The 26,226-nt window shown below is 29.6% G+C and overlaps 1 long non-coding RNA gene across 1 annotated transcript in view; it reads right to left on the reverse strand.

Moving 5' to 3' along the window:
* Positions 1-23,221, reverse strand: part of LOC112597819 — a 93,190-nt gene extending 69,969 nt beyond the window's left edge. Inside the window, exon 1 of the long non-coding RNA XR_003114862.1 lies at positions 22,948-23,221. This is a non-coding gene — a long non-coding RNA (uncharacterized LOC112597819). The remainder of the gene's footprint in view (positions 1-22,947) is intronic.
* Positions 23,222-26,226: the final 3,005 nt, after the last annotated feature.

Raw genomic sequence — 26,226 nt, forward strand, 5'->3', positions numbered from 1 at the left:
AAAATCATCAGTGTTTTTTGAAATAATATGTGTCTTATGTTTAATATATCACCCCGTATAAAGTCTTTTAAATTGTGTTACAATGTTTTCATAATTTTTTTCTGTCTAATTATTTGTTTTAAATTTATAGAAAATTAGCTTTTTATAATAATTTATTATTATTTCGGATAAATGACGATTGAATAATATATTTGCAATTTAATGTAATTATGATTATTTATTTATTCTAAAAGTATCGAAAAACATACTAAGCAAATTGTGTGTATCTATGTAGTTAAGAACGTGCATTTTAAATTTAAAATAATTTTTTTTTTTAAGTTAAATTATTTTCTAGGTATCTGTATAGTTATAGAAATATGCTTAATATGTTTAAAAATCCAATTATTTACATCAACACAATATCCTTTACAACAGAATTATTATACAATTTACTTTAGTCCGTATAATAATATATAATCGTATGATATGTACAATAATATAATAGATTTATATAAACAAATACAAATGTAAGATACATAATAGATTTTGCATGTTAGTCCCTTCATTAATTATAGATGTGTATAGATAAGGATTACTGAAATTATAAATATTTATCGTTTTATCTCTTTCTGTAAAGAAGTGTATACGTATAGAAAAAAAAAGCAGGATTTTAATACAAACAATAGTAATAAGTTTGTGTTATATAATCAATTATACTATACACTATATAATATTATAATATGATTGATAATTGTCTCCTGCATTGGACATCATTTGATCATTTTGTTATCCAAAGGTTTGGAATACATAATTATATGGTACAGGAAAAAACCGTTACCGTCAAAATAGATATTTTGAACATTTTTTTCAGTTTTACTGCTATTGTTATTTTTTATCTCTGTCTAAATATATATATAATATATAAGTATATAAATATGTACTGTACAATGCGCGTGTTCTCCCCACTACTTAATGTCTCCCAACGTTTATATTTTTTTTTGGCCTGGCCAAATCTATGTTTTGTTTCCTGCGGGTCGTTTACCCGTTTTATAATACGAAAAGGTTTCGCCGGGGAAAATTGATGCGTTTTACTTTTTGCCCCCGCCGCTACGCGTTGCATCAACGGTCTACCACCACCTCTACCAACGCTGTCGTTGTCGTCGTCGTCGTCATCGTATACACAAAATAATATACGTACGCACTGCACATTGGTGAAACTTTCAGCAGTCTGATATTTGGACTAGACGCGGTGGGGTACTATGATAGGGATAAGAGTGGTGGCGGTGACGGAGCGCTACAAATGGCCACAGTCAGACACATACATTTGCCTTTTTCAAAAAAGGTGCGCCGCTCGGGACGGTGCGTGGGTAGAACTTGAATATAGGGAAGTGAGAAGCGGGAATTTTGTGAGCTCGGGGGCGGGTGAGGGAGGATTGTTCGGACTCTGAAATTCCATTAAAACGCTTAACGAATGACAAAAGGCTGTGCCACGCGCACTCGTCATATTCAACGGGCCCGCAAATGTGGAAAACTACCCTGAGGGAAAAACCTTCCCTGTACACACACTCACACACATCGTATTCATGCACAAGTGTAAAGTAGTTACTGGGTTGGTGGAAGAGTGGTGTATGTGAATGTGTGTGTGTGTGTGCTTGCGCGCGCTATTTATATATATATACGCACGTAGTGCTATAGTGGACGTTGGACAAATAATCACAGCTCGTTAATTCCGGTCCCGAGATATGTCCCGGGAAAAACCCGCTGCTACTACCAATGCTGCGTGCTGGCGCCGGAAATGAAAAACATTGCACGTGTTCTGTACCGCTGCAGTGAACTGGCTAAAAGTAAACTCAAAAAACGCACTTGAAACTTACTGAAAATCTTAGAATTAGTGTACGTTGAATTTCGCGTTTTAAATAAAATTATATGTTCACAAAAATATTAAGTGTGTTTGTGCACGTTCACCCTAAACATGAATACTTTATGGTAGATACAGAATGGTGGTGTTTAAGAATATAATCTAATTGCGGGTTAAAATAATATAAAAACAAAACAATGTATATATTATTGAATGACAATAGCAAAATAATGATATTTTAACCCGGTTTTATTTTCTCCTTCGACTTCTTTGTCTTCCTCGCCATCGTCATTATTACATAATACATAGTCTAATAATTCCAGTCGAAAATTTAGGCGACATAATACAAAACGAATGGTACGTATATTATGTCTGAAACTCAGTTTTCTCTCACTAAAAAGAATGTCTTTGGCACACAAAGTCAGCCCAACCACCGGCAACGGTGGCGTGACGCGTACAAAAATAGCTGTTTCGTGATACGCTTGCTCCTCTTCAAAAAAAAAAATAGTTTCTGGTAATATGCGCCAACCTATATTAATTAGATCCAATTTACCATGTGGTCTAACGAAAAAATTAAAAAAGAAACACGTTTTACGAAAACTTGGATACTATAATGCAGTATACTTATAACTATTTAAAATACGTATATTATAATACAGACTTACACGGGTTTTAATTTATTCATATTTTTTTTTAATTTAATTTTATTCACGAGACCACCCGGATGAATAAAAATAAGACTTTTTAACATTAGCGTTTTCTTTTTATGTAACTAGACCTTTTTTTCATTAAATTACAGTAAACAATAATCATTTTCATTTCAGTATATCACTGGCAATAATATCTATACATATTTATTAATCATTTTCGCTCGTATATATCTATTTATTTTATATTGTCATTATATCATACGTTTAAAATTTACTTAATATTCGATAATTACAGAATTAAAAATTTATATAAATATATGTCTATATATATTTAATACATGAACCAATAACTTAACTATACAAAGTTATGTTCAAGGTCTTACAAATTTGTATTTCGTTTTATAAATGTATATTGTATCACAGTTAAGGGTAGGGGCTGAAAATGAAAACATATTTTGGAATTCATTACACTCGAAACAGGAACAACTGTAGATAAATTGCACGACAATTGTAAATAAGATAGTGTCGGTTGACTTTTGAGCGAGTCGTTTGTCATATTTTTTATGTACAAAAGTTGTTCGGCTGTTTAGATGTTGACACACCCCTCGTTCGAAGCGGACCACACACAAATGGGTGGACGCGTGAACAAATTAGTTATTATAATTGTCTGAAATGAAGTCTTTAAGTTTTGTATTTAAGAAAAATGAATGGCTGCCCGCGACGTCTGTTTGACATCGTTGTCGTTAATTTAAGTAAATTACTTTTCAACTAGATAACCATTTATGTACGGCACACCGCTGCATCTGCTGCAGGGCTCTTGTTATATATTTCACAGAAATAAATTTATTATTTCCATCTGTACCGATAAACATCAATCGTATAGGTAGTAATAAGTATACAAGCGACACGCGTCTACCAGCTATTATGCTTTTACCAGTTACCATTGTCAAATTGTGGTTACTAAAACCAGCGCAAACCCTGCAGTGCATTCTATTAACTTAGCATAGTAAAAAATTCCGACGAACGTCGTAAAGTCAAGGATTTGTGGTTAAGTGGACGTACAACAATACATATTATATACATGTATAAAATTTAGTATATTGTCCAATATAATGAGCCAGAACAATAATAACCTTATATTAATTTATCTTTGCTTTGTGGTTAGCATGGAATTTTATTACACATACGTATGTATATTCTATGCTACTACAGTTGATTATTTTTCCTTCATGCGCGATTTTCATACCTGAAATGATAATAATAATATATGAATATTTACTCATTTAGAGAACTCTTCCGAAAAAATATTTCGATTAAACAGAGAATGCGATGCAAATACTAACTAAAAAAGAATGTATTAAAATTTAATATTTAAAACAATTATTAGTTATATATTATGTACAATGATATTGATATTCCAGCAATGCCGTCGATCCACCCTATTTTTACCATATCTAGATAAAATTTTATTTTTATGTTAAATAATTCAATGTTATTGAATCTTTCAAAGATATTATTGGAATTTTAAAATATAAAAAGTTGGCCTGTGATATTAATATAATTACATCTACACACATAGTTTAATAAAAATGCAATGAAAACAAATGGGTTTTAATTTGTACCTGATTTTTGCAGTTTAAATATTCATTTTTTTTTCGATAATTTGACAATAGGTACTATACATTTCGGATTTTCAGATTAGAAAGTTTCTACTGTATAAACATATTATATAACGTAGCAATAGAAAACATTGAAAAAAATGCAATCGTTTTTGAAACGATACCCCTTTAAAATAATATGCTCAACGCACGTCATAAAAGGTATTGGTATATATTATAAGTACCTACTTTGAATTATATTCGACGAGTTCTTCTCGGGGGATATAATTTATTCTCGTTTTTCGTATAAAAGATTTCAAATGACATATTCGATTCGAATATCGCGGCCATATATATAAGGATTGAAATAGATGGATTTATGTTGACAAATGAAAAAAACTTTTCTTGGTCGAATTACAAACGTGCTTAAATAGACACGACTGTGACGTATATATTATATAATACTGTAATAGTATAAGCTGGCTAAACGACAGATATCTGCAGTGTGTATACATTAATGTTAAACAAACGGTTGCTATATGTAAAGTATGGATAAATAGAAATAATGGTATATACATCATTTGTCGATCAGTTTGAATTGTATAATATTTTTTATTTAAACAAGTATAATATAATTCTATATTGCATATAATATTTAAACAAACTGATTTTTATGATTGAATTGTGATGTAATATAACTATTTTTAAATAAGAATAAGTAATATTGGTTAAACGAATCAAATCGTGAACTAAAATCTACATAAATATGAATAATATATGTACTGTAACTGTAAGAATGTGAGATGATTATAAGTAGGTATAATCGAAATGAAATGTTGTAATATATGTATATATATATATATATCTGATACATGATTCGAAAAAAACTAGTTGTTAGTGAATATCAGATGTGAAGTAATTTACGGAAGATCTCGTTATTTTATTAAAATTGTAATTTATATTCATAATTACTTTTTATTAATCGCATTATAATTTGTATTTATTAGAAAACATTTTTTTTTTAATTAACAAAACGACGGTGGCTGTGACCTTTGAATCTTATTTACACCGATTAATTTTTTATTACATTCATATGTACATATTATGCATTTTATGTAAAAAAAATCATACTGATATAATATGAATAAAATAAGTGTACATAGGTTGGGACGAATTATTCCGTACATAACAAATAATATGTATTATTACATTTTAATATGGATGGGCGGAGAACGTACATTATAAAATATGATAGATCTAATCGGAGAGAAAAATCGTCACACGATAGCGGTATGCTATTTTCGTGTCTTATAAATTATAATCGTGTCAGAGCGGAGACGAACGAATGTGTTCTTTCTCGCGTGAAAAGAGATTCGAATTCGTTTTATCACCGCCGCCTATCCGGACCGTTGAACGCCGCGCCGGTCCGACAGCATGCGTCGCCTACCGTGTGAAGGACGTCGTTAAAGAAATATTCGTAGAAAAGGAACCCAATGGCGGCTACCTACAATATTGGCTAAGCTATACAACGATGAGCGCAGACTACCGAAGTAATCAATGAGCTGTGTTTATGACGAACACTGTCCCGCATTATTATATATATATATATAAAAAATACGACTGACACACTGCACTGCACACCTAATAAACATCGGTCAATGTCTTTATAATATAATATATACAGCATACGCCTGCACGAAACCCATAAGTATGATATATTCGGTCCCACATGCAGTATGTATACGTTATAAATAAATATATCCATACACATACACACACACACACACATATATATATATATATATATATATATATCAATATATGTAATGTATACAATATACATGCATATTGAATATGCTTTGTATTTACATACATGATTGTACGTATGAATGGACAGCCGTTGTTAGTGTTATCTTGATCTGCGCCAAAGTCGAGGCGACAATATCGTAATCATATTAATACAGTATATTAAATGAATCTTCTCTATATTCACAACGGTCAAATGTTTTTTTTCTTTTTAAACTTGGCATCTGAACGATGAATGCACAACAAAAGTATTACATAATATTCGAAAACGTGATGACAACACTGACTGCGTCTTTTCTACAAAAATATATATCGTAATAAAATATTTACGCGTTGCAGCAGTACATAAATGAAACACATACATTCCGTATTGGCATTTGATATTCTATTACTTCGGTCAACGCCCTCGTTTTGCATTACATGTTGTATTCAGTTCTGAAAAGATCGCTAATCTCAAAATATAATAAATTGTATCAATTATTTATCTTTGTTGTTTCATATTATGATTGCGGAATGAATCAATATAGACATGTACAAGACGGTATTTAAGTGTTTGTGTGAGCATCTAAGATGTGTTCCATAGATCGATCTTCACCCATATACCCTCATTTTTTTTATAAAATAATATTATAACTAGGGACCGTACGTTTGGTTATATATACGCTCCCTCCGGAATTCAGGCACATAATTTAGTACACGTGTTATATTCTTTGGGGAAAACAAAAAAAAATATCTTTAATATTTCATCCCCCAACTAGAAAAAATGAAGGGGAATTGCCGTTTGGTCAAAACATTGTTTTCTCTTGAAAGTTATTGTAGGTTATTGAAAAGAAGTTATTTCAAACTTATTTTATAACGTGTTTATATAGATTTGATATAATACGGAAAATAAATAAAAAATCTACGCTGTGTAGGTACTCGTATAATTCAATTACTACAAAAAACAAACTAATGTTCGATTTACTTTTTTTAAACATAATAAAAATAAAATTAATTATTAAAAATATTACAGAAATACTTTTCGTATTAATAATATATATGTGAATAATTGCATAATAGGTTCAGAATTATTTTGTATAATTGGTTGATTAATAATACTTCACAGTTAAACTTTGTAACGCATTTATGTATTTGAGTATTTATCAGATAGAGTTTAAAGATCAACTTTAATAATAGAAACGTAAATATGTATAAATCATAAACGATGTGAAATGAACGTGAATGAAATAAATAATGCACGGATAGTGGACACACGTCATAAAAATATAATTAATTTTGAATCTGAGAAAAAAAAATTATAAGCAAACGCATTTTTCCATAAAAGTCATAATACATAACTATAACGTAAAATAAACATGATGGAATCTAGGTATACTGTAAATATAAGCTTTTATGTAAAATATAATATTTTGTTAGTTGTTATTATACCTACTCTTATTTAAATATTTATAATTACTGAACTATTGTATTACTATAATATTACACGTAACTAATGTCATTAAATTTTATTTTTTCTTACATAGAATGCACACTTTATACAAAAACAACAATAATTTATAAATTATTAGTGAATTCTGAAAACTGTATCATTATGGGGAATTTTAAATTAAATTATGCTTGAAAGAAAATTAGTATTATATTATGTATAAAATAAATTTTCAATGACCTATTTAACTTATTAAATTCTTATTAAATCTTCGTATAGAAATAATATAAGTGGATAATAACAATTTTGATGCTCGTTGAAAATGTAAGGTGCAAGCTGATCTAAAAAATATTGTATTGACCGAAATGGTTTTTTTTTTTTGGCGTTACCATTAAAAAAAAATAATAATAAATAAAATAATGGGAGCATAAACCAAACCTAAGATGTGAATATGGCTTTAATAGCTTTTGTGGTTTTTGAAGGTATCTACTAACCATCACACGATCATTTATGTATATATATATATATATAGAGAGAGAGAGATAGAAATATAACATTCAGCACAGAAAGCATTGAAGATAATGAATATTTTTACATATATCGCGATTACTGTAATCATTTTCACAATAAATTATGATGTAAAACCACTATTTTTTAAAAGAAAAACATTGTATATTACATTTTATTACTGTTGAAATTTTATATTTTATCACAAATTTAAATATTCAGGAGATGTAGTAAATTATTTATGTATCTCGATAAACATATTTTAATTTAATTTCAATACAATCTTTTTCTGTTTAAATTAAGTCATTCATTTTGAGATACCAAATTACGAAAACCTACAAACATTTTTGTAGTCAGATAAATTTAGTAATCAGACACTTTTATAGTACGATATAATTTCAGCGTAGGCCACAAAAATTTGAGCAATAAATAATAAATATATATTCACATGACTTATTGTAAATTGTTTTATTATCGTCTTGTAGCTTAAACTCTAAGACTTATACTCCTATATTAGTTATTTGATACCCTATGGAAATCAGAATTATATGACTGTATATTTACATGACTCAATAACTATGTATTTGATGCCTTGATAAAAAAAAAAAAAATAATAATAATAATAATTTATTAATACAGTATTTATTACCCTCAAATACGTAACCGATTTTCTAAAATTATATGTTAAAAATATTATTATAAAAAAACCAACTTAATACAACTACTATGACACTTTTTTATTACTATGTATAAATTCACGGTGACTGGAACTAACTTGAAAAAGTCGAACTCGATAGCTTGAAATTCTCAACAAACTAAAAAAAATTTTTACTTATAGCTCATAAAGTTTTCGATTTTTATTTTTAATAATATTATTTTATAACTGTATACATCAATTTGTTATTATATTAAATGATAATATGTTTTATGCGAATAGAAAATCTCGTATTTTGATTTTTTTTTCTGTTCCGTTGAATTCTGTGAATACTGAGAACCGAGAGATTCGACGTTGTCGTGCATGCAATATATTATAGTAAAATATGTACATTGGAAGCACTTGTTAAAACTCTTGAACACTAATTATTATTAAATTTAATTAAAAAAATATAATTAAAATAATTACATTATTATTTGTTATAACGAAGACATTGCTCGGATTTCGTAGCACAACATAACGAGACGTGTTGTATCCGTTCGTGTGAGGAGGGGTATTACCATTGTATTACAATAATAATAGTATAAATTATTGTGAGAAGAAAAGTCAATCTTTCTGGGCAATAATTTTTATGTACTATAGAGTATGAATTAATGCCTCGAACTGCGTTCTGCCGAATTCATTAGCATTAAACTGCGTGGACATTACACGCTCTGTAACGTTTAACATAAATACATCAGTATACATTTCATTCATTATATATATTTTAATGTTTTATAATTTACTTTACAGCAACTCCTTAACTATTAACTGTGTGAATTGATATGATCAGAACACATTTTCAAATCTTTGTATGGTAACAATTTTCGGTATCTATTACAATATGTACCTATACTACCTATAAAATATTAATTGTTTGTCTCTCGTGAATTTTATTTTTTAATTTTATATAAAATTGTATCCAATTTATATTTACATATTAATTACAATAATCACAATAATTATTAATAAAACAGAAGGCTATATTTAAAATAAGGCATTTTAAACAGGCAAATTAATTACTTAAAATAGTTTTCAGACAGTATATTGTTATTATAATATTGTATTAAATAGATCTCTCATTTCAATTATTATTTATCCCTAATATTTATACATTTATTTACTTTATACCTAATATAAAATGAGATAAGTAATCAGGAATCACATTCAAATGAATATTAAAACCGTTTTTGCAAGCAATAAATATAATTATTATACACAGTGAAAACGTCAATTCTTGCCAACAGTAATTAATTATTCGAGAAGCAAAAATGCAACCAGATACAATAATTATGATTACATAGAAATTCAAGCTTCAATATAATGTATATATCATAAAAATGATAAAAAAAAAAAAAATGAAACTTGTATTTTCCAAGTTATATAACATTGAATTGTATAGCACAGAGTATATAAGAGTTTTCAATGATAGAGTAAAAAAACGAATTAATGAGACTAGACTGTGTATCAAAATATAAATATATTTATGTACGACAGCTGTTATATATGTCGTACTGTCAGAAGTTTTTAATCTCGAAATATTAAAAAGACGGGGGTCAGGGAAAAAACCTTAATCGGAATTATTTATTGCCGTTAAATATAAGCGCAAGGACGACACAATTTAACAAAAGATTTTTTCATATTTTAAATTTTTCTACAAGCTCGAGTAAAACACGTCATCTAATTAAAATAGAATTCCTACAAATAAGTATATATATATTAATGTTCTACCATCGTTTATCGTATGCCCGACTTAACTTGGGGGGGGGGGGGGGGGGTTAAACATTGTAGACCACGAGGGAGGATTGTACTCCAGTGTATATACATATATAATATAGTTAGCTAAAAGCGTTTTGCTTAAATCTTCTATCAGGCGGCGAAACAAGGCGCGAAAGTTTTAACAAACAGCAATAAACAAAACAAAAAAAAGCATAGGAAAAAAAAACAACAACCCCCCCGAATGACAAGCAGGCAAAGGAAGACTTAAAGCTTTTTAAGAAATTGTACGACAGAATTTTATTTCGTTCATCGTTTCGTCGCGCGTGTCGTCGTGATCGCCGACGCCACACGAGAGTGGAAGTTTTTAAAAAGCTTTTTAGCAAATTGTAAATGCGTAGCGTAGTTTACCCGTCTCGTCTACCGTTGCACGCGCAAGGGGTGCACAAAAATATTCGAATAAAAACCGGCGAGATTTCGTCTCGTGTAATAAAGTAAAAGTAAATTATATCCTTGTCTCCAAAGTAAACGACGCCTACTGTATATGCAAGCATAAAATATAATATTACAATATTAGCGCGGAGAATTTAATATAATAATAACATTAATAACGATGTATAACTAAAAAATCAAAACAAACAAAACGAGTTAAAAAACAGAATCGAAATTCTTTCGTAAATAATGCTATTATAAAAGATAGGTATTATTTGTGTATAAATAATGAGTGCAGCGGATACAATTTTTCAAAAATCTACATTTCGGCGAACAATAGCAGGATTTTCCGTATTTTCGATATCGAGGAAGTAGCGTAGTTTAAACACGATATTATATTATTATGTAAAAACGTTTTTATTTATTATTATTATAATTTTTTTTTTTTTTTTTTTGAAGGAGAAAAAAGTAGTTTTGTTTTATGCATATATATGACTTGAGCTCAGACAACGGCCTGCAGCTCTAAGCAAAACGACCAACAATCTTCGGCGCGTACCGTTTATAATAATACATATAAAATAGGTATAATAATATGCAAATCGTGGCGGATAACTTTTGCTGTTTATAGATGCTCTAGAATACGTCACATAAAATATATTATGGATGGGTATATACTACGGATCATTATAATATATTATATTATATAGGCGCGTGTACATTATACAGTCGTCGGTAGTGGGCTGGTTGCCTGACGAGTGACGGTATGCGGGTGGTTCTCGAGCGCGTGGTCTTCCCGCGGCTTATGAGGATTTCAGAGTTTGTTGAGGTCTATCTTTGTGTATTTTTTTTTTCCACAGTTCGTTTCTTCTTCGTCAAAGAGCGGATGAAATAATGTATATATTTTTATGCAAAAATAAATAAAAACAACCACGATCCGAAACGAAAATGGTGGTAATCCTTAGAGTTTGGCACATGAGCAAACGAATTCACACACACGCTCGTACTCACGTAATATGTATATATACGGAGTTTCGAACTTTGGCTGGGCGAAAGTGTTTAGCGAACTATCCCGCCTGGAAAAAAAACGGTCTCTCTAAGGGTAGGTATATGTAGACGTATACGTATAACGTATATACTATATATATATTCTAGCTTGCAGAACGAAACCACGCGGTGTGGCGGGCCGCGGAGAATTCATAAAACGCGCGTAAATCCAAAAACCCCCAGCGAGACGTGATGTATTTGCGGGTGGGCGGCGACGCGTGACACTTTTGCAAAAAGAGACGAAACTCCACCGGAGTCCTGTATATAGTATAGTCGGTGGGTACCGGAAATGAAAACGCGTGGGGGACAGCGACTATATAATGTATAATGTATATAATATATATATATATATATATATATATATATACATACATACATACATACATACATATGTACGAAGACGACTGTGACGACGACGGCGACGCATTTTCCGAAAGGCAAGCGGATCGACCGGAAGCGCTGGGTGGAACACCGGCGAGAATCGCGCTATGTGCACCTCAGCCGACCTTCCGCTCACCCGCTGGTCGTGAGAGGGGTCTCTACTACTTTTTTTTTTCATACGATTACCCTCTCTCGCACGTGATTTTAATACGTTCCACTACGGGTATATCCCCAACCCGATGTCGTCGTACATCCATGTAATATTATGTATACAGATATAATATAGGTACGCGAACGTGCATATATCGTCATCATATATATTTATATATAATATATGTAATATGTATATGTTATGTATAAATGTGTGTGTGCGTACGGGTTGTGTCGATTTTTCAATTCCAAAAACGGAAAACTAATCTTGCGACAAAATCGCACGTTTTCCCGTTCGCGATACAACCGTTTGCCTTACTATTATTGTTGTTATTACTATTATTATTATTATTATTATTATTATTATATACATTTTGTGTGCACGAAACTCAACAACGACTCTGCTCACCATTTTTCGATTATTTCAAAATGTATTTTGACTTGAATATGGTGTACATGTTATAGTATACTCGTATTTATCTTTTCATTCCAAGCATTCCCTGATGCAGATTACGACAGGAAATACGCAAGGGTTTGTTGGCTCGCTCGAGTTCTCAACCTCTATCGAATAAATCCAAGTTCCGACGATGCGAGATTTTGATCAAATTTCAAATATCTTTAACGGATATTAAAATATAACATAAAATAATATACATTTTAAACATTATATACAAGTAATAAAATTTAAAAAATAATAAAATATCTTTTACCAAAGAGTCAATGAGGTCATAAATATTTAAGTAAGACTTATATTTTAAAAGTAGGTTTAATTAAAAGTTAAATACACAAAACATTATTATTAGGTAATTTTTTTTTTTTTTTTTGTTCAAAGACTTTTAAACACTTAAGTAACGAGAAAAAAAAATGTACAAAATATTTTATTGTTTTAATAAATTATATAGCTATGATAATATGACTATAACTATATAAAAGTCTAAATAGAAGATTATTTATTGCTATATTACATTATGACTTGTGATATTTTGTCCAGTAGGCAAGACATAATATAAATAAATACCTGTGTAATGTATTTTAATATATATATATATTATACTATTATGTATAATATAGCTTATATTAAATATATATATTTCACATAATACATTTTACAATATAAATACAACTTTTTAAAGACAATGGATAATATATTGTGTTAACAACGGGGAAGTGATAGGGTATTTACTATTAAAGCCGGTAGCATTGTTAAACGTATTAACATCCAACGCGTAAAATTCGATTCCAGACAGATTTATTAATAATTCATAAAAATAAATTTTAATGAAACGGATTTTTTGTTGTTGTTGTTATTCTACTCGGCAGCTAATACGCCGGAATTTACATAATATTTTATGTGGGTCTACGCGGAATAATGTTTAATATTAAAATATATACCTATACAAACGTGTACAGTATAATAATATTATATGTACAACGAAACGCAATTACTGCAATACAGCGTTCACTGTATTTATTTTATATATATATTATACACTCGACTGTGGTGGCTTCGTAGTTGTTATTTTTACGTTCGCGCCGACAAATCGGTCGAATTATAAATGTGTTTTTTGTAAAGTCTGCTCGAGGGGTGCAAAAACTGTGTGAGATAATAAATGTGCGATGAGACTTCACTCCGAGGTTTTTCTTTTGCGCATAATCCTATTACGTGTGTTAAGTAAACGTGATGTACGAAGGGTCCGTTCTTCGGTACTCGTTTTTCAATATCATTATCTATAGGCATACCAATGCAAAACAGAATAACTTAAGACTTAATATCGTTCAGTTTTAGACCATATCAGTGGCTATTATAAATGCTTTTAAAATATATAATAATTATAATATCCTTTTTACAGTGTGTACACGAGGATGAGATGCACGTGATAAGGACAGTATATACCTGTTAAGAAATCTTATGTACCTAACGAGTTCTCGTCGAATAAATAAAATTGTGGTGATGGTATTGATCGTGTTGATAAAAAGTACTTATCGTTTATTTCGAGTCAAACTGATTTGCCCGCATATAGTGTCATAAGCCCATAGAGTACACATAACAATAGTTTTCCATTTTTTTTCTTTTTTATCTATAATGATATATATTATTTCGAGTCATGAAAATATGTCTATAGGCTATAACTTATATTAACTATTCGAATAATATAGATTATAGACTATAGTAGGTAGCTGCGTTATATTTTATTTATAATTTCTACAGCTAAAAGTCGTTTGTCTGGAGACGTTTTCGAAGCGTTGTTTTGCTCTTTCGAGTTTTACGCGGAGATGAATAAAAAAAAAAAAAACAGAAATGCGTCCGCCTACTCATATTGACTGTATCATAATACAAGAGTGTGGTACCGTCATCTAACGGGCGGGCGTATGCGGTGTACAATATTAAACGTAAACGCGCGCATATTATACACAATACGATGTGACGTATACAGACGGCAATGGCTTCGAGCTCTTTGTCGGCAGAAGTCTTGTAACGTATACACATCGCACACACACACACACGCGCGCGCTAAAACCGATTGCCCGGAGCGATTATTGGCGAGACGTGCACGCAAAAGCCAAACCCATCGACCGGTCCCTCGTGTGTGCGACGCGAACGTATTTACTCGTACCTTCACGAATACACATACACACACACACACACACACAAATCGTACGAAATTACATTACGCATTCGTACACATTATTATTATTATTATTATTATTGCTTTAATACGAAGATACAGCGTATAAAATAAAGCGTTGCGTTTGTTGTGTATCGTAATATTATACTTGTGTGCGCACAATACGAGACGTCGATCATTAATCACGAGACTGCCCATAACAGCAACAACAATAATAATAATAATAATACTGAAAACACACTCGCATAGCAATACGTATGGTCCGTCTGGTCCGTATAGTCGACAGTGAGCGCGATAGTCCGTCCGCGCGCGCGTGTGTGTGTGTGTGTGCGTACGTATATTATGTAATGTACAACGCGTATGGTCTCTCTCGAACCGTTGTTGTGACACACATAACGCGGTTAAACCATCATTAATATTGCGCATCGAAGATAGAGCGTGCGTGTATTATGCGTATACATATCATAATATATAAATATCAAATATATATATATATCATACACTCAGTTACGTAATCTATTATATGCGCGTTTTTGTGTGCAGCCATCATTAGCGGGCCACATGTTGCTGCGCGCATATTGTATGTCGAATTGATAAGAATCGGGACGTCGAGAGAAAAACGAAAATATGTAATAATATCCCGTGTGTGTACCTATAAAACCATTAATACTCGGGTACCTATACCCACGTCCTGCTGCATTCTACGATTACCCGTTGTCCTTTTATATATTTACGGCCGTCGCGGCTTCCCGTCTTTCGTCGAACTATATAATAAAATAATGCGTGCCATATTTATATTGTGCAATAATTGTCGTATTATTATATGAACGCCGAGTTGGAGACACACAGATAGGCCGCCAAATCATAGAAAATAATCGGATTTTAAAATACTATACGAGAGATGAGACACTGCTGCTACGTTAACCTAACCGTTAACGTTTGTATAATTCGAGGGGGACGGTGATTTGAAACCTTTGGGCGTGATACAACATCCCCTAGACGCGGCACTTGAGTTACAAAACAACCCTAGACTTAACTAGAATCAAAAGTTGAATTAGGATACAACCACGTGGGTCGGTCAATTTCATTGGTCTTTTAAATACCTACTCAAATTTTACGTAACATAATAATATTATATTTAATAATATGAGTTGATACATACATCTTATCCGTAGTACTTACGTATGTCATTTCACGAGTAGTTTATTAATTATCATTTAGTGCAATAAGCGCACGTGTCACTTAGTAAAATTGTAAGTGAATTTCTACTCGATAATACTTATTACAATTACTTACAGGTTACAGCAATGATTTAATGTGGTGACGGATATTGTTTAACGTCCTAGTCCTATATACTTTAATTTAATATATATACATAGGTGCCATATTATTATTTATTATTTATTGAATGTATCAACATTATCAGCTAAGTATTAAGACTATATAATTTTATAACCGGAAACAGACGTTTGTATACTCGAAAAATAAATATAGTTGTATGCAATGCAATTTATGGTGATTTGTATTATTTAAATTTGACGCTACCGCCCCCGAATAAAAATTCAATGTTTAACACCCACTGCTGGTACTACTACGGATAACGAAAACCGGTAGTCACTGGTACCTAAATCGAGATAATATGTATAAGAAGTGCGATGTACACGTCGTCCATAATATAACTATTTCGATATGGCCCGAGGTCATTGGACATTTTATATTCTTTACGATTTCTTAATCGAGTACGAGTTAATTAAAAACAAACCACTGTTCTAATAATATAATAATTACTATATGTACCTTTCGTCATTCTGCGCACGTCCATATAATATAGATACATGCTAACATGCGAGCCACGGAAGTGTTATACATCTTAATTATATCAGTATATGCCGTGCACAAATACAAATAATATACCTATAATTTTGGTATCTACTCGTAATTAGTACTTTCTACCCATACATAGTATTTAATACACTTACATACTGTATACTGTACAGTGTATCTACAATGATAATATATATATCATATTAATGACCAAAATATTTTCTTAAAACACGCTTACAAATGTTGTTTTATACATTTTTACTTATACATATAGTATACAAAAGTTGTTGTAACAATACTCGAGTAATATAAAATTATTATAATTGACATAATTCATATAAATCATGTTGGAGACAGAACGCTGTACAAAACATTTATATAAATTGTTTTTAATTATTGGGATAATACACCCACCTACTATTTTATGTATCAGGGGTGGCCAGCGAGAAAAGAATCGCGAGCCGCCTAATAAATTAATAAATATGAAAGAGCTGAAATGAAAAAAAAAATCATATAAATTATGTATGATTAATGTAAATAAGATAAGATATCAAATGTAATAAAATGTGTAAAATGTGAAACCATATAAAATATTAATTAATAACTAAAAATAAAAATAAAAAAAATAAAAATTTAAATATTATATTAAAAACACTTTATTTTTGTTTGTAATTTAATACAATATTATATTCTTCAAATACATAAATTCATGTTGAAAAAAAAAAATTGTGTGTAAAAATGTTTTGTATCCTACGATGAAATGCGAGCCGCATGAATCAATAACAGAAGCCGCAGTTTGAAATTCTCTGTTATATACTAAATTAAATTTTATATTATATTAGTTACATAATATAGACTGTCTAGTAACAACGAATTTTATAAAAATACGGATCGTGTAATTTAGGTACCTAAGTGTCTATATATATTATATATGTGAGTCTTAAGATCTATATGAAATTAGTAAATGTGTAGCTACCAAAATATATTTAAAACAGTTTATGAACAGTACCATACCAAATGTGGTAAAGGTTAGTGTTATTATTGTCTAAGTACTACAGGTTCAATTTATTGTTTTTATATGCCCCTTGCATTTTTTAGAGAAAATCTAAACTAATAAGTGTTTATAATTTGTTTAGTAAGTTATTTTACGCCGCTGAAATGTATAACTAATGTCGGCCTTCACTTGATTTCATCCACATAATGTCATTATACTTAAAAAAAAACTAAACCGGACTACGTCTTAACCTAGCTTTATATATGATTTAACTACCTATTCAATGTTTTAAGCTTTTAAAGATGGTTAAAATGTCTTAATTGTTTAAGATATGATTCAAAACACACACAAGGCATATTCAATTGTTTAAATATTATTAGAATTACAATAAATAAAAGTTTTCCCATATATATATATATATATATATATATATGTTACGGGCAAAGTGAAAAATTCGGACAATAAATATTGGGCAATGTAAATTGTGAAGTATTTATATAAAATAATCTGCATAATATATTATGTTTTTATTGCAAATTATTAATATTACATAATATAATATATTAATATTATTTTTTTCTTATAAAGTATAAATAGGTATTTGTTACGTCTATCCTTTGGTTAAACACTAATGACATTTTGTGAATGCACTATATATCCCGATAACGAAACCGATAAATATCTTATTTCATATAATTTATTATATTATATATTTAATATCTTATCTCATAACGAACGGTGTACATGTGCGCAAAAATGTAAAACACGAAAATATAAGCGCAAAGCAGCAAATAGACTATGTACATCAAAATGCTATTCAAGCAGTACTATGTGAAAATAAATAATTGAATTGAATTGAATTTTTATTTTAATTAATTAGTATAAATAGTATAATGGTATAATAAATAGTATAATTAGTAAAAAAAAAAAATTAAAATTATTTGAAATAAATTAGTATAAATAAAAATAATAATAATATAAAAATTAATTAATTATTAATTATGTATAATAATGTAATATTAATAATTTATAATAAAAACATAATATATTATGCAGATTATTTTGTATAAATACTTCACAATTTACATTGCCCAATATACCTCGGACATTGTATAACATTGTCCGAATTTTCCACTTTGCCCGTAACATATATATATATATTTATATCAACTATGTATTTAAAGATGTATGATATATTTTATTTTACTTTATGATATATATTATTACCTATCACAGGAGTTGGAATGTGGATTTTCGTATACATGAGATTGTACAACAGGATGATTTTGATAAAAGATATCTCGCACTATTAAGCTACCGTAAGAATGCAATTATATATATTATTTTTCCTCAAATTATACAATTAAATACTGAACGACCAACAAAAATCTTCAAATTAATTTATAATGTAAAATCCTAATGTAATTATTTAATATTATATTAATATTACATTCGAATAAAAACGTTTATTCCGGATAATGACTTTATTATAATGGATCACAATCACTTGTCCAGTATAAAATATGTATTTAAATGTTGTATAAAACAGTAATCTAAACAAAGAATGAACGAAATTAACGTGGCTCCTGTGCGATAATAATCTAGTAATATATGTAACGGTTGATATAAAATAATTTGTTTAAGCTCCTCTAAACGAAATTATAGAATTTTATAACGATTATTATCGGCAGTTATAATATTTTACACCCAATTTAAATTCTAGACTAATGTTTAGAGTTTTAGATATCATCTATAAAACTCGCTAAGTGCTTGGATGTGACCAACAAATATAGGCTCAGAATTTAAATTATAGTTTTTTACTTAAAAGTATTTTTATTCTTTAATTCGTTCGCTTTATACGAATATAATTTCATTTTTTCAGAACCCACCTACTATATTACATGATATTAATTACTTTCAAATATTGGAATATGTTAATACTAAAAATGTTTATTATTTGCTTCTTAAATCAAAATTGACTACCTTTCATTCATTTATTATTCAGACACTATACAAACAAACTGTGTTTTGTCAGCGTTCCCTTCATCAGATATTCTCTATTATTTATTTATCCTTGTATTTATCATACTCTTCTTAAAACCTCATTTTTCTTGTTTAAACTTCTTTAATTTTTAAAAGGTAATAATTAGCTAAATGTTATTTATTTTAAGTAACAATGTACGTTATCAAACTCTTATTCTCGTTCCGTCGAGTTTCAACAATTATTAAGTCTATATTAAAGTTTTATTTGTAATCACTTTCTGCACTTCCAAGTCTATTGAAACTACTAAAACGATTGTAAGATTATTAAAATTAAAAAAAAAAAAAAATAATGAAATAAATTAATAAAAAATAACTTTTTTACAAGAACACAACTGACGTACTATGTCTTCTTCTACACTGCTGGTTTATCAATAGCAGCTCTATACATGATTGTATATAATATACATAAAAATATAATTTGCATGCACTTATATAATATTATATCGCGGATAGTGCATATTATGTATATATATATAAATATATGTATATATAGCGTGGCCACCCTCGTCATAAATTATAACCCTAAATTAGCCTAACACGTATTTTGTACCGTTCCTGTCGAAAGCTTTTTATTCACGAATTATTCATACATGCGCATGTACCACAGTACCACATATACAACTAATCAATTATCGTCTAATATAGTACTTAATAAACGCCGTTGTGCGCTTTATATATTTAAATCAGACATAAATTACGCGGTAATAATATGTAAGAAAACGAAAACTAATAAAGCGCAATAATGCATTTAATATATATATATATATATATATATATATGGGAATCCGAATGACTTCATTATAATGATATATATATAGATATATATAGGCACGTGCTCTATGAGTGTTTTACGATGGTATATTATAATATCGACGCGATACATCGATCTCACGCGCTTCGTCGACAAGATGTCCCCCCCAAAAAAAAAACAATCCCGAGATTTTTCGATCCGTTAAACTACTATAGCTCGTAATGCAACATTATGTAGATATGCAAAGACTTTATTATCGATTGTTAATATAATTTATTCGATTGTCTTGAACGCTTAGGTAATGGCACATGCCTATACCTACACATATTACGAGTAGGTATAAATGTGTAAATGTTACCCACAAATCTTACCCGTTATAATAATCACTTTTTACGAGTTCCTGTACTTAAATATGTTCGAAAAATCTGAATTTTCGAAACGTATTAATAAAAAACAAAATTGAAAACGCAATAGTGATATTTAAATTATTGCCAAGCGTCGGTATTTATGATGGAAATTATTGTTTATTATAGATATAATATATATGATGTAAATACGTAATACATGGGTACACATACAAATAATAACATATATACGTTGAAAACCACGTCGACCGGAATGATCATAAAATAATGGAATTCACCGAAATAATAATAATAATATACGCGTCCGACGATATAAAGCTTGGGAAATCGCGTATTATACCACAAATAGTTATAGTTATTTCATAGAGCAAAAACTGTGGCGTGACGTTCGCAAATTTTCGATTTAAATTTTAATATATATATACAACGAAATAATACATATATTTAGAAACAATATAGTACATTGACGGATCACAATAAATCGTTGTCCGAGCGCGTTATGCCACTACGCTCAAAGCGGCGGAAATGCACTGATGGTTAAAACTTTAAAAGTTTAGCCAATATATGCACGCAGCTATATAATAATATACACAAACGTCCGGATGTCCGGTCAAGCAATACATGTCTATGCATAATATTATTCATTTATGATTAAATACATATACTCACACTTCACTACAGTTTATATAATATTATGGATTATACAAACACGCGTGTAAATAATTATCACGATCGACGTACTCGACGACCGGAAAAATGACTATTGTAATAAAATATCGTGTATAATATTATTTTGACGGTATTTACAGGAAAAAATAATTGTAACATTTTCATAAGAAAACAAAATAAAAATGTTTTCATTGACAATATCGTATATATAATATTGATGTTGTTCGAATTGCTACAATCGTATAATAATATACACATATTATGATTATTATGTTGATTTGTATTAATCCAATTTTACGTTTCAGAAGACTGACGAATTCTACATTGATAGTATCATTTGTATCGAATCGGTCATTTATAGAATTTTAGCTTGCAAACATTAATTAAAGTTTAAAAAACTTTCAGTTAGGAGTAACAAGAAAAACTTTGAAAAATTGAGATTTACTACGTACAAGTTGTTTTAATAGTTCGTCCAAATGGTAATGCAATTATTAATAAAAAAAACTGTTCTGTTCTGCAATCATTATTCCCACGGCACACGCAAATAAACGAAATAAAAACGATTTAACTATTTAAATCACAATACAAAATTATAAAACTATAAGAACGATAATTAAAAAACTTTTTAATTTCTAAAAACTTGTTATGACTAGAAAAAATAAACAATTCAATATTTTGTCTAGTAGGTATAGTCACTTAAAATTGTGTAGGTATATAAAAAAAGGTTTCAAAAACATACTGAAGATAGATATTTGGCACTGAAATATCTAAGCATACGTCCGTTTTCATTTTCCTACTACTATAGTTTGTACTATACTTACTTGCTATATGATAGATAATTCAATAAATATACTAGTTATTCATTGGCTACTTCGTACAGTTTCTATATTTACTAAACAGTAAATAATTGCTAACTCGAGCATGAGATCCAATTTCGATAATTATAATCTCATCACGTCAATCTTTTATCCTAATATATTATATATTTATGCCGTTTTATAAATCATTATCACGATGGAGTAGATTTGTGCCTCGGATCGAAACCGAATTTTTTAGCATGTAAATGCATATGCCATATATTATATACTTGTGCGATATTTACTTAAAAATGTACGTGTACATTGTTTGCATTCCAACGTGTCGTAAGACGCGTTTATGTCACATGCATGTTATAATATACGGGAAACAAACATAGTCGAAATAACCCTTTATACGTCACCGCCGTTATTATGATTTATGACACAATGTATGCGTCATAACACCTTAATTCTCAAGATGATAGTTTAATATCATGCAAGATATATCGTTCAAAATACTAACAGAAATCCTAACATACTTATAAATATATATTTATCAAAAAATGAAAACCAATATCTCCTTGTCAAAGGTCTTACATTATATAATATTCCTACTATTATTTATTTAACACTTACCTGTGACGTTATTAACGAATGTTTAGAGTGCGGTGCGCATTTGCGCAAAACCACATAAGAAACATTTTTGGTTATCAGCAATATTGATCAGTTCGACGTAATAGACAAGCGCCTATTGATTTATACGTAGATGTAGATTTCCCGGCTTCACAATGGAAATTCAAGTGAATTCGCGAAAAATATATTTTTGCATTACATCGAATAAGTTTTTCGGAAGTATACACAATATTATATCGCCCATTCGACGATGTCCTCCGGTGATTGTCCGACGCACTGAAAGGTTGCGTTTCGACTAAGTAGAGTGCAATTTTTACCCACCCACAAATATTTTTTATTTAAAAGACTAACTGCAAAAAAATTAGATATTTTTTATAAAAACGAATAACATAATACACATCGAGTAGTGCGTGTGTGTGTAACAATGAATAATTTCTATAATCGCAAAAATCGGGTCACATATTTTCGATATACACAATTTATATTCTTTATACCGCTTATAAAATATAGACCACCCGCGATTGGGATGGTTTTTATTTCTTCGTTCAAGACGAGCTACAGGTATTGTGTGAATAGTTTTTTGCGAATAAAAAAACTCTGGAGACGCCGTGCGACACATATACTATAAAACGATAAAAAAAATTAAAAGATTGCGTCCATTCAGGATACGATTCATGTGACAATGAGCATATTATTGTGTACTATTACATGATATATTAAAGCATTTGGACCGTAACAGAGCAATTATTATATTAAATTTATATTTATGGGGATTGTATATATATATAATGATAAGAATTATATACAAACGATTTATTGTACTGTAATATGGAATTTTATAGTATACGTATAGCTTATAAAACATATGTTTCCATTTAAGTAGTAAAAAATGAAGTCTTAAAACATTTTATACACAAACGTAAATAAAACGTTCGCTGTTTTTTAGTAGCTACTACTTCTTTTGATCTATGTATTTAGCACACCCGTTCCGTTCAATACGGTCGTACTCTATATGAATGATGTATAATTGTAAAGCCACATAGATCATTACAATAATTTAAATTTTGAGATTACTAATAATATAGAAACAATGTGATGCATTTTTTCAATACCTTGAAATATTCAGAGTGGAATTGTTTACAGAATCGTTAAATAATTGCATTATTATAATAATATTATAATACTATGTTTTCCCAAACATTCAAATACTTGTAAAGTCTATAGAGACACGTACTGCAGTTTGTATTACGAGTATCTAATAGTAACCACTTTGACCAACCTTTTAGTCGCTTAGCAAATAACATCTTATGAAGCATTATTTACATAAAGGTAAAAAAAAAAAACTGGTCTAATTCAATTAATAGTGCTTATAGGATTATTATTGTTAAAACAATTTTGATATTGTAGTTTATATTGAATTGAAATATGTATATACTGTGGAAATTATCTATTCAATATAATATTTAATATAAAATAAATGCATCATTTTTATATTGATATAAAATTTATTGTTATTTTTAACATATAACAATAATCTCAATGGTTTCAATCTCGACAATAATAATATTGTATATACGAAATTAATTGGTCAAATAAAATAATTATAGATATCTTTTGTCTTGTATACATTATATTATTCACTATATATTCAACACATTTAGAATCCCCTCAAAAAAACAACTTTATTTTGTGCATACAAATATTATAATATTGCTCATGTTGTTAAACACGGCTGTATATAATATTATGCGGTAAGAGGGATGAATTTACATGAGTTTTCGTTTGGGCGACGAGTCGCCTTCCCCCCTCGTTGAGTTCAATAATTCTTAGCCTGATGACGGTATCGTTACGTTCTGTCTACCCACATGACAATACCTAATATACCTATTTCTGTAATGTATAATGCATAAACCGTGTACATTTAATGTATAATAACCTCATCCAAGACGATAATCGACCGTTTGTATTAATATTTTTGCAGGCGTTGGGAACCACTTTAGTCGCGGACGGCGTCAGAGGCGAAACGCTGTAATATTATATCGTATATAGGTACATTGTACGGCGGCGACAGAGGCAAACGACGACGGCGGCTGCAGCAGCACAGTCGCCGTATTTTGTGTGTATATTATTATTATTATTATTATTATCATCATCCGCTCCCATGATTCATTGCCGGCAAGATGGATGACCGAAACGCGGTGAACAGCGCACGGAGCGGCGGCGCGGCGGCCCACCCTCGCCACGGTGCGTATACACACCAGACATGACCGCGAGCAGCAGCCATGGAGCCTCACCCCGCGAGCAAACGGGAAAAAAACAATTTTTTTCTTTCTTTTTAAGGGGGTTACGGGATTTCACATCGTACTGTATGTATTCGCACATAATATAATATTATTAAAGTGATTGCGATTCGTGTCTGCAAATATCGTTTAAATAAAAAATGACGTTGCGCTCGAGCATATTAAAATAATATATATATTATATACACCTATATTAAGTGATAAGTATATTATATATACTTTATATATAGTATATAATGTCAGTTATTATTAGGTTCTATTACTAAATATTTAAAAAATATATAGATTAAGTTTTACAATAGAATAGGTTACTATGTATCATAGTTAGTTATACGGAGTCCTGCAGTTATATCAATAATGTGTACCTACTTACACGGTGTGTATTGATATTATGCCTCATAGTTTATTGTTTACAATAAATTATTTTATCGGTCAACAGTTAATTGTATTGTTTCTGAACTATGTAAATTGTGTATAATATTCTTAATTTAATATAATACATACTATAGGTGACATGTGACATAATTTTTATATTACTGTTATAATAGACATGGATACATGATATATATGTCGCATCCATATCGCGTAATTGTATATTTCACGAAGGGGTCAAAGTTTATATCCATTTCGCGAAACGGAAACGCTTTTTTTCCACTTCGCGTAATTACACTATGTGGACAACATTTCATGAAGTGCATACCTACATAAACTACACATGACGGAACTAGTTCCGTCATGTAGATAAACACATGGCGTAATAATATTTATAATTATATTTTTTATCATTCCGAACATAGTACAGAATTATAAATACTGATTATGAATATCATAATGAATTAATAATTATGAAAATTATTAACTATAAATATAATGAAATAGGAAAATTATGAATTTTTAACTATTTGCCTATATTAATTATTTGTTTAAACATAGAATAGAATTATTATGAATTATGGCATTGAGAATTGTATACCTACTATAA

The sequence above is a fragment of the Melanaphis sacchari genome, unplaced genomic scaffold, assembly GCF_002803265.2.
Source record: "Melanaphis sacchari strain LSU unplaced genomic scaffold, SCAv2.0 Contig0_pilon_pilon, whole genome shotgun sequence".
Lineage (NCBI taxonomy): Eukaryota > Metazoa > Arthropoda > Insecta > Hemiptera > Aphididae > Melanaphis > Melanaphis sacchari.